Source organism: Salvelinus sp. IW2-2015, linkage group LG9, assembly GCF_002910315.2.
Source record: "Salvelinus sp. IW2-2015 linkage group LG9, ASM291031v2, whole genome shotgun sequence".
In the NCBI taxonomy this organism is placed as follows: domain Eukaryota; kingdom Metazoa; phylum Chordata; class Actinopteri; order Salmoniformes; family Salmonidae; genus Salvelinus; species Salvelinus sp. IW2-2015.
Window position 1 is genome coordinate 31,856,643 of NC_036849.1, and position 11,797 is coordinate 31,868,439.

General features: G+C 41.9%; 1 pseudogene; it reads right to left on the reverse strand.

Annotated features, from left to right (window-relative positions):
- The window catches only part of LOC139028221 (ena/VASP-like protein), a 72,002-nt pseudogene extending 60,622 nt beyond the window's left edge, over positions 1–11,380 (reverse strand).
- Positions 11,381–11,797: the final 417 nt, after the last annotated feature.

Below are 11,797 nucleotides of genomic sequence, written 5' to 3' on the forward strand. Positions count from 1 at the left end.
GACCATTTTAGACTTCAAGTTTACCATTCAGTCCCTGTCTGTACCCTCCCTGCCTACTCACTCCTCTCCCATTCAGTGTCTGTGTACCCTCTCTGCCTCCCACTCTCTCCCATTCAGTCCCTGTCTGTACCCTCCCTGCCTCCTCACTCCTCTCTCCATTCAGCCTGTCTGTACCCCTCCTGCCTTCCTCACTCCTCTCCCATTCAGTCCCTGTCTGTACCCTCCCTGCCTCCTCACTCCCTCCCATTCAGTCCCTGTCTGTACCCTCCCTGCCTCCTCACTCCTCTTCATTCAGCCTGTCTGTAACCCTCCTGCCTCCTCACTCCTCTCCCATTCAGTCCCGTCTGTACCCTCCCTGCCTCCTCACTCCTCTCCCATTCAGTCCCTGTCTGCACCTTCCTGCCTCCTCACTCCTCTCCCATTCTAGTCCCTGTCTGTACCTCCCTGCCTCCTCACTTCTCTCCATTCAGTCCCTGTCTGTACCCTCCCTTGCCTCCTCACTCCTCTCCCATTCAGTCCCTGTCTGTACCCTCCCTGTCTCTCACTCCTCTCTCATTCAGTCCCTGTGCACCTTCCCTGCCTCCTCACTCCTCTCCCATTCAGTCCCTGTCTGTACCCTGCCTCTCACTCCCTTCATCTTCAGCCTGTCTGTACCCTCCCTGCCTCCTCACTCCTCTCCCATTCAGTCCCTGTCTGCACCTCCCTGCCTCCACACTCCTCTCTCATTCAGTCCCTGTCTGCACCTCCTCTGCCTCCTCACTCCTCTCCCATTCAGTCCCTGTCTGTACCCTCCCTGCCTCCTCACTCCTCTCCCATTCAGTCCCTGTCTGTACCCTCCCTGCCTCCTCACTCCTCTCCCATTCAGTCCCTGTCTGTACCCTCCTGCCTCCTCACTCCTCTCCCATTCAGCCTGTCTGTACCTCCTCTGCCCCTCATCCTCTCCCATTCAGTCCCTGTCTGTACCTCCTCCCTGCCTCCTCACTCCTCTCCCATTCAGTCCCTGTCTGTACCCTCCCTGCCTCCTCACTCCTCTCCCATTCAGTCCCTGTCTGTACCTCTCCTGCCTCCTCACTCCTCTCCCATTCAGCCTGTCTGCCCCTCCCTGCCTCCTCACTCCTCTCTCCATTCAGTCCCGTCTGCACCCTCCCTGCCTCCTCACTCCTCTCTCCACGCACCACAATCCAAAAGGAGTCTGTAACCCAATCCCAGAGCTCTTTGGTGGATAAGAGATGTCTCTACAGAGCTCTATGGTGGATAAGAGATTGTCTCTACAGAGCTCTATGGTGGATAAGAGATGTCTACAGAGCTCTATGTGGATAAGAGATGTCTCTACAGAGCTCTATGGTGGATAAGATTGTCTCTACAGAGCTCTATGGTGGATAAGAGATGTCTCTACAGGCTCTATGGTGGATAAGAGATGTCTCTACAGGCTCTATGGTGATAAGAGATGTCTCTACAGGCTCTATTGGTGGATAAGAGATGTCTCTACGGGCTCTATGGTGGATAAGAGATGTCTCTACAGGCTCTATGGTGGATAAGAGATGTCTCTACAGGGCAGACTCCTCTCATTCTTGGTCTCAAGTGACTGGCTCGGACATTAAATTTGTCACTAGGTCGTAACTAGGTCAAGGCTAACGATTGCATCCAACTAGTTTCTCCATTTTCATTTATAATACAAGTTTCCTTTTGCCCAGCACCCCTTAACATGTGATGTGCGTTTGACTATACGGACTACGTTCCTGTCTTTTGTTAGTTTTGTTTTGTTAAGAAATGGACAAGGATATTTGTGTGGTCTTGTGAGTTGCTATCAAGAGATGTTYGTATAGTCAGAAGTGTTATGGTGCCTTCAGCCATAAAGCTCCCTACAAATTGCAATAAAACATAAGCTTCTAACTGAACCTCCARGTGTTGCATTGGCGTAGAACACTAAGCTCCTGAACATACAGCTGGTGTATGGCATGAACTCAAAATAACGACGAGGGTATTTATGGCTGTGAGCGGCACCCTGCACATTTTGGTGAATGAGTTGAAAAATTTGATGTTTAGTTCCTTCCCTGTTATTAGAGAGAGGGRAGCAGGGAGGGGATAGAGTGGGTGATGCACTCTAGTCTTTTTCCCCAGAGTGCAGTGCAGTATAATCCTTTTGGGGCGGCTCCAGCACACACACGCGCGCGCGCACTCTCACACACAACAGCTGTGAGAGAACGTCTCAGTGGCGGGATTACAGGCGACTTCCGAGGAGATCGTTACCTCACTCCCGTCTTAAAGCTAAATTATCTAGGCTTTAACTCTCACACAAGCACAAGTCTGTAATCTCAGCACAGAGAAATTCCAGCTGGAAGGGAGTCCTGTAAGGACAGTAACGACTACAGTATTTTAATTAATTTTTTACTTCAGTTAATTTAGTAAATGCTTGAACATTTATTTCTTAAAACTGCATTGTTGGTTAAAGGCTTGTAAGTAAGTAAGGTCTACACCGGTTATATTCAGCATTTGACTGTAAGGTCTTCACCGGTTGTATCCAGCATTTCACTGTAAGGTCTACACCGGTTGTATCAGCATTTCACTGTAAGTCTACACCGGTTGTATCCAGCATTTCACTGTAAGGTCTACACCGGTTGTATTCAGCATTTCACTGTAAGGTCTACTACACCTGTTGTATTCAGCATTTCACTGTAAGGTCTACACCGGTTGTATCCAGCATTTCACTGTAAGGTCTACTACACCTGTTGTATTCAGCATTTCACTGTAAGGTCTACACCGGTTGTATCCAGCATTTCACTGTAAGGTCTACACCGGTTGTATTCAGCATTTCACTGTAAGGTCTACTACACCTGTTGTATCCAGCATTTCACTGTAAGGTCTACACCGGTTGTATCCAGCATTTCACTGTAAGGTCTTCACCGGTTGTATTCAGCATTTCACTGTAAGGTCTACACCGGTTTATCCAGCATTTCACTGAAGGTCTTCACCGGTTGTATTCAGCATTTCACTGTAAGGTCTACTAACCTGTTGTATCCAGCATTTCACTGTAAGGTCTACTACACCTGTTGTATTCAGCATTTCACTGTAAGGTCTACTACACCTGTTGTATTCAGCATTTCACTGTAAGGTCTACTACACCTGTTGTATTCAGCATTCACTGTAAGGTCTACTACATCTGTTGTATTCAGCATTTCACTGTAAGGTCTACTACACCTGTTGTATTCAGCATTCCACTGTGAGGTCTACTACACCTGTTGTATCAGCATTTCACTGTAAGGTCTACTACACCTGTTGTATTCAGCATTCCACTGTGAGGTCTACTACACCTGTGTATTCAGCATTTCACTGTAAGGTCTACTACACCTGTTGTATTCAGCATTTCACTGTAAGGTCTACTACACCTGTTGTATTCAGCATTTCACTGTAAGGTCTACTACACCTGGTGTATTCAGCATTTCACTGTAAGTCTACTACACCTGTGTACCAGCATTTCACTGTAAGGTCTACTACACCTGTTGTATTCAGCATTTCACTGTAAGGTCTACTACACCTGTTGTATCCAGCATTTCACTTAAGTCTACTACACCTGTTGTATTCAGCGCATGTGACAAATAACATTTTATTTGGTGGAAGACCGGGTGGCCAGTGTGTTATATAAAAAATGGATAGACATACTTCAAGACCATTTTTAGACAATGATGTGGGAACTCCTTTAAGTCTTTTTCCAATAGGGCCATAAAGCATGAGGATTTACACAACTTTAAACTGAGCATTAAACAATTAAGTGTGTGCTCACTAATGCAATGCATATTTAGCCAACAAGACGTAGAAACTCTAATCTATGTCACAACAAGACGTAGAAACTCTAATCTATGTCACAACAAGACGTAAAACTCTAATCTATGTCACAACAAGACGTAGAAACTCTAATCTATGTCACAAACAAGACGTAGAAACTCTAATCTTGTAACGGCTGTCGTCTTCCTCCTCCTCGGACGAGGAGAGGAGAGAAGGATCGGAGGACCAATACGCAGCGAGGTATGATGACATGATAATTTATTAAAAAAACAGATGAAGACAAAAAACGAATTATACTTGATAACTAACAAAACAACAAATGATGTAGACAGACCTGGACGTAAGAACTTACATGAAACACGAAGAACGCACGAACAGGAAAAATGACTACATAAATTAACGAACCTACAAACAAACCGAAAACAGTCCCGTATGGTGCAACATAGACACAGACACGGAAGACATTCACCCACAAACAAACAGTGAGAACAACCTACCTTAATATGACTCTCAATCAGAGAAACGTCAAACACCTGCCTCTAATTGAGAGCCATACCAGGCAACCCAAAACCAACATAGAAACAGAAAACATAGACTGCCCACCCAAAACTCACGCCCTGACCATCAAACACATACAAAACAACAGAAAATAGGTCAGGAACGTGACAAATCTGTGTCACAACAAGACGTAGAAACTCTAATCTGTGTCACAACAAGACGTAGAAACTCTAATCTATGTCACAACAAGACGTAGAAACTCTAATCTATGTCACAACAAGACGTAGAAACTCTAATCTATGTCACAACAAGACGTAGAAACTCTAATCTATGTCCAACAAGACGTAGAAACTCTAATCTATGTCACAACAAGACGTAGAAACTCTAATCTATGTCACAACAAGACGTAGAAACTCTAATCTATTTCAGCAAGCTCCAACTTCGATCCTAGGAATCACTTTGTCCACCACATGTCTGACAAGCTGAGTGTTTTAGCCCCAACGATCTTACATGTTAAAGTACAGCACGCTGAATGAACGTGAATTAAGCCACAAACAGGAGAGAGGGATGTGGCCCTTAATGGTATTTCCTGCTTCTCCATTAATGTGCATATGTGGTTAGCTAAATGTCCCGCAAAAAGGTCTCATGCATTATACCCATTAGTGATGCTAAATTGAATACAACCACGCGCACATGTACTTGTTTGCACACACACACACAACACACAACACACCACACACACACACACACACACACACACACACACACACACACACACACACACACACACACACACACACACACACACACACAACACACACACACACCACACACCACACACACAAACACCAAAACACACACACCTTGTAACCATTTGTGATGCTATATTTAATACAAGCACGTGCACATGTACTGTTCACTCACTCACCCGCCGCCTTTACCTCATTTCTACCAGCATGTCACCTGTGCAACTAGAGGCGAAAAAACTCTAGACCAACTTTACCGCACACACAGAGACTCATACAAACTCTAGACCAACTTTACTGCACACACAGAGACTCATACAAACTAGACCAACTTTACTGCACACACAGAGACTCATCAAAACTCTAAATCAACTTTACCGCACACACAGAGACTCATACAAACTCAGACCAACTTACCGCACACACAGAGACTCATACAAACTAGACCAACTTACTCCACACACAGAGACTCATACAAACTCCAGACCAACTACCGCACACACAGAGACTCATACAAACTCTAGACCAACTTTACTGCACACACAGAGACTCATACAAACTCTAAATCAACTTTACCGCACACACAGAGACTCATACAAACTCTAGACCAACTTTACTGCACACACAGAGACTCATACAAACTAGACCAACTTTACTGCACACACAGAGACTCATACAAACTCTAAATCAACTTTACCGCACACACAGAGACTCATACAAACTCTAGACCAACTTTACCGCACACACAGAGACTCATACAAACTAGACCAACTTTACTCCACACACAGAGACTCATACAAACTCCAGACCAACTTTACCGCACACACAGAGACTCATACAAACTCTAGACAACTTTACTCCACACACAGCGACTCATACAAAGCTCTCCCGCACCCTCTATTTGGCTAATCTGACCATAACTCTATCCTCCTGATTCCTGCTTACAAAAAAAGAAAAACATAACAGGAAGTACTAGTGGCACGCTCAATTCTGAAGTGGTCCGATGAAGCTGATGCTAAGCTGTAAGACTGTTTCGCTAGCACAGACTGGAATATGTTCCGGGATTCATCCGATGGCATTGAGGATTTTACCACATCAGTGACCGGCTTCATTAATAAGTGCATCGACAATGTCATCCTCACAGTGACCGTACGGACATATCCCAACCAGAAGCCATGGATTACAGGAAACGTCGGCACTGAGCTAAAGGCTAGAGCATAGTCCCCGGTGTGAATAGAACCCACAACCCTGGCATTGCAAACACCATGCTCTACCAACTGAGCCACACGGACACTGTTTTGAGTACGACCCCACACATACAATTATCTGTAAGGCCTTTCAGCGAGAAGTGAATTTCAAACGCATATTCAACCCCAAAGACCAGGGAGGTTTTTCAATACCTCGCAAAGAAGGCACCTATTTTTAAATGGGTAAAAATAAGAAAATAAAATGACATTGAATATCCCTTTGAGCATGGTGAAGTTATTAATTATACTTTGGATGATATTAATCACACCCAGTCACTACAAAGATACAGGCGTCCATTCTAACTCAGTTGCCAGAGTGGAAGGAAACCGCTCAGGGATTTCACCATAAAGCCAATGGTGACTTTAAAACAGTTACAGAGGTTAATGYCTGTGATAGAGCAGAAAACTGAGGATGGATCAACAACATTGTAGTTACTCCACAATACTAACCTAAATGACAGAGTGAAAAGAAAGAAGCCTGTACATAATTAAAATATGCAAAAGCACGCATCCTGTTTGCAATACAGCACTAATGTAAAACTGAAGAAAAAAATGTGGCAAAGAAAGTAACTTTATGTCCTGAATACAAAGCGTTATGTTTGGGGAAAATCCAAAACATCACTGAGTAACACTCTTCATATTTTCAAGCATGGTGGTGGCTGCATCATGTTATGGGTATGCTTGTCATTACATGTTTTTTCAGTTAAATTTTTTTTTTGAACCTTTATTTAACTAGGCAAGTCAGTTAAGAACAAATTCTTATTTACAATGACGGCCTACACCGGCCAAACCCGGACGACCCTGGGCCAATTGTGCACCACCCTATGGGACTTCCAATCACGGCCGGTTGTGATACAGCCTYGATTCAAACCAGGGTGTCTGTAGTGATGCCTCTAGCACTGAGATGCAGTGCCTTAGACCGCTGCTCCACCCGGGAGCTCATAGTACTAGGAAGTTTCTTGATGATAAAAATAAACGGAATAGAGGTAAACACAGGCAAAATCCTGGAGGAAAACATGGTTCAGTCTATCCAACAGACACTGGGAGACAAACTCACCTTTCAGCAGGACAATAACCTAAAACACAAGGCCAAATCTACACTGGAGTTGCTTATCAAGAAGACATTGAATATTCCTGAGTGGCCTAGTTACAGTTTTGACGGCTTGAAAATCGGCTTGAAAATCTATGGCAAGACTTGAAAATGGCTGTCTAACAATGATCAACAAACAACTTGACAGATCTTGAAGAATTTTTTAAAGAATAATGTACAAATATTGTACAATCCAGGTGTGCAAGGCTTTTAGAGAATTACCCAGAAAGACTCACAGCTGTAAACGCTGCCCAAGGTGATTCTAACATGTATTGACTCAGGGGTGTGAATACTTATGTAAATGAGATATTTCTGTATTTAATTTTCTATATATTTGCAAACTATTCTAAAAGCATGTTGTCATTATGGAGTATAGTGTGTAGATGGGTGAGAGGAAAAAATATATTGAATCCATTTTGAATTCAGGCTGTAACACAACAAAATGTAACCCGTTTCAAGAAGCTGGGCGTATGACACACGTCACTACTTCACAGGAGAGGCATTTGAACATTTGAATAAAAAAATACATCTAAATTAATTTTTGGGGCAGAAATGCCTTCTGGAACATTTGAACTTTCATGTGCCTTAATAACAAACTTGTATGCCATCTGTAATAGAAGTCGTCCGATTAATCTGCATGGCCGATTTCAAGTTTTCATAACAATCGGTAATCGGCATTTTTGGACGATTGCAATCTGCGAGGAGACTGCGTGGCAGGCTGACCACCTGTTACGCGAGTGCAGCATCAAAAGGACCTGGTGGCTGCAAGGAGCCGAGGTAAGTTGCTTGCTAGCATTAAACTTATGTTCTAAAAAACAATCAATCTTAACATAATCACTAGTTAACTACACATGGTTGATGATTTTACTAGTTTAACTAGCTTGTCCTGCGTTGCATATAATCAATGCAGTGCCTGTTAATTTATAATCGAATCACAGCCTACTTCAACTTTGCCATACGGGTGATGATTTGTAACGGCTGTCATATTCTTCCTCCTCCTCGGACGAGGAGAGGCGAGAAGGATCGGACCAATACGCGGAGTGGGTAGTGCTCATGATGATTTATTATATCGAAACTGAACACTAACATGAAACAAAATAACAAATAGAATACAACCGAAAACAGTCCCGTGTGGCACGAATACTAACACGGAAGACAGTCACCCACAAACAAACAGTGGGAACAGCCTACCTTAATATGGTTCTCAATCAGAGGAAACGTCAAACACCTGCCCCTAATTGAGAACCATATCAGGCAACACATTGAACCCAACATAGAAACACATAACATAGACTATCCACCCAGCTCACGCCCTGACCATACTAAACAAATACAAAAACAACGGAAAACAGGTCAGGAACGTGACATGATTTAACAAAAGCGCCTTCGCGAAAAAAGCACAATCGTTGCACCAATGTACCTAACCATAAACATCAATGCCTTTCTTAAAATCAATATACAAGTATATTTTTTTAAACCTGCATAATTAGTTAAAAGAAATTCATGTTCGCAGGCAATATTAACTAGGGAAATTGTGTCACTTCTTTTGCGTTCAGTGCAAGCAGAGTCAGGGTATATTCAGAAGTTTGTGCCGCTGGCTCTTTGCGAACTATGTGAAGACCATTTCTTCCTAACAAAGACCGTAATTAATTTGCCAGAATTTTACATAATTCTGACATAACATTGAAGGTTGTGCAATGTAACAGCAATATTTAGACTTAGGGTTGCCACCCATTCGATAACATACGTAACGGTTCCGTATTTCACTGAAAGAATAAACATTTTGTTTTCGAAATTATAGTTTCCGGATTTGACCATATGAAAGACCTAAGGCTCGTATTTCTGTGTGTATTATAATTAAGTCTATGATTTGATATTTGATAGAGCAGTCTGACTGAGCGGTGGTAGGCAGCAGCAGGCTCATAAGCATTCACTCAAACAGCACTTTCCTGCGTTTGCCAGCAGCTCTTAGCAATGCTTGAGGCACAGCGCTGTTTATGACTTCAAACCTATCAACTCCCGAGATTAGGCTGGCAATACTATAGTGCCTATAAGAACATCCAATAGTCAAAGGTATATGAAATACAAATGGTATAGAGAGAAATAGTAATATAATTCCAATAATAACTACAACCTAAAACTTCTTAACTGGGAATATTGAAGACTCATGTTAAAAAGAACCACCAGCTTTCATATGTTCCCATGTTCTGAGCAAGGAACTTAAACGTTAGCTTTTTTACATGGCACATATTGCCAAATTGAACATGTTTCATTATTTATTTGAGACTAAATAGATTTTATTAATGTATTATATTAAGATAAAATAAAAGTGTTCATTGTTCATTCAGTATTGTTGTAATTGTCATTATTACAAATATATATATAAAAAATCGGTATCGGCGTTGAAAAATCATAATTGGTCGACCTCTAATCTGTAAATATGAATACAATTTAAATAACGAGCCTAGTTGGTTTAGCCACGGATAAAATACAGGAACCTTCCCGCTAGCCACGATTGGCTGAAATAATGGATGGGCTGGACATGCCGAGAGATGAGTTCGGATTGGTCTGCCATGTAGCACGCTTCTGTCTAGAACATGAGCTGCTCAGTATGTGTAGATAATCCTTGCTACCACAGCTTTTTTTTAAAGATATAACATTAGCCATGGAGACTGCAAAAGTGTTGCTACTGCTCTCAACAACATAACAACATTAGAATGACAGAGAGGAGAGTTACTGTGCCAACAAAGTTACTGTGCCGGCTTTCTCAACCAACGGCTCGATAATCGTTTTCATGTAGAATGTCATTCTATTCTCTTCATGTTAATTCTATTTTTATGCATGTATGTGTACTGAAAAAACTCCTTATTGTAGGCTACTACTTAAACCACTTTTGGTCTTGAAATCTTTGGTTGTTTACCACACTACCATACTCACTCTGTTTAGCACAGGCCTCACATGTGGAATCCTTAAAAAGATGGGTGGGGCTAAGGCTTAAGAGGGTGTGAAGATGCTGAACGGTGTAGATAAAGAAGAGCTCTCCAGTAGGTGTACCAAAAACATTCAAGGGCATTCTCAAGTTTACAAGTTTATCAACTTTCAAAGCAGAATTACTTCCCATGTTCCTCAACTGTAGTGTATGATATAGTATGATATAGCATTTTGTAGCTTTGAGTCTCTACTTTTATCCAATGTAAAAAAAAAAAAACACAATTTCCATTTTGCTACAATAAACCGAATTGAGGCGGCCGGTCACAAACGTGGAATAATTCAAGGGGTATGAATACCTTCTGAAGGCACTGGGAGTCCTCAGTAGGTCAACACAGAAAGATTCTAAATTTCTGTAAACCCATCATATGCAGACTGTCAGCACTCCAACTACTAACGACAGTACAAATATGCCTTTCACTAAATAACAAGAATATTCTAAATGAATTCAGATTATTTAGGCTTAATTGACTAGAGGATTTGCTGCATGGCATGAGAACAGTGTTTCCCAACCCTGGTCCTCGACTACCCCAATGTGTACACATTTTTTAATAATGAGGAGTTTTTGTCCAGGGCTACAATAAAATGTGTACTGTTGTAAAACTCAACGACTGGAGTTGGTAAACACTGCATTAGAAGCTACTGTGGCATTAACATTCTAGGTTTATACAGTTAAATCCTTTTGCGTTGAATAACTAACTCAATCTCATTAACATCCCTAACAGTTGCCAATTGTCACAGTAAACTAAATGAGTACACTCATAATACATTTTATGAATAAGCCATTATAATTGCTCATTTTTATTTGATTTATACATGTGTTTTAAATTCATATTAATGCTTATGAAATGGCATTGTGAACTGTTTATAAAACATTTATTTATGCTTATTCATTAAAGTTATTACGAAGTGTTAATAACAAATGAATGTACAACCAACCTGGCTGAGTAGTTGTTGTAGAAGAATCCAGAATCGCTGACACTCTGAGGCATGTAGAAGCATTGTGCATGGAGGTGGTGGATATCCATATTGATGGAGAACAAAACACTTCTATTTACAAAACTGTCTCAGTCTTACGTTACTGGTGTGTTTCTTCCAGTACGCCATACGGAGCATTGAAATGTAAGTCTACAGCTCAGATGTTTTATCATCCTCTTACTATGACCTCAAAAGATTATACGAACCCACCACACCAGGCTACAACTTGACAGTAGATTATACGAACCCACCACACCAGGCTACAACTTGACAGTAGATTATAGAACCCACCACACCAGGCTACAACTTGACAGTAGATTATACAACCCACCACACCAGGCTACAACTTGACAGTAGATTATACGAACCACCACACCAGGCTACAATTTGACAGTAGATTATACGAACCCACCACACCAGGCTACAACTTGACAGTAGATTATACGAACCCACCACACCAGGCTACA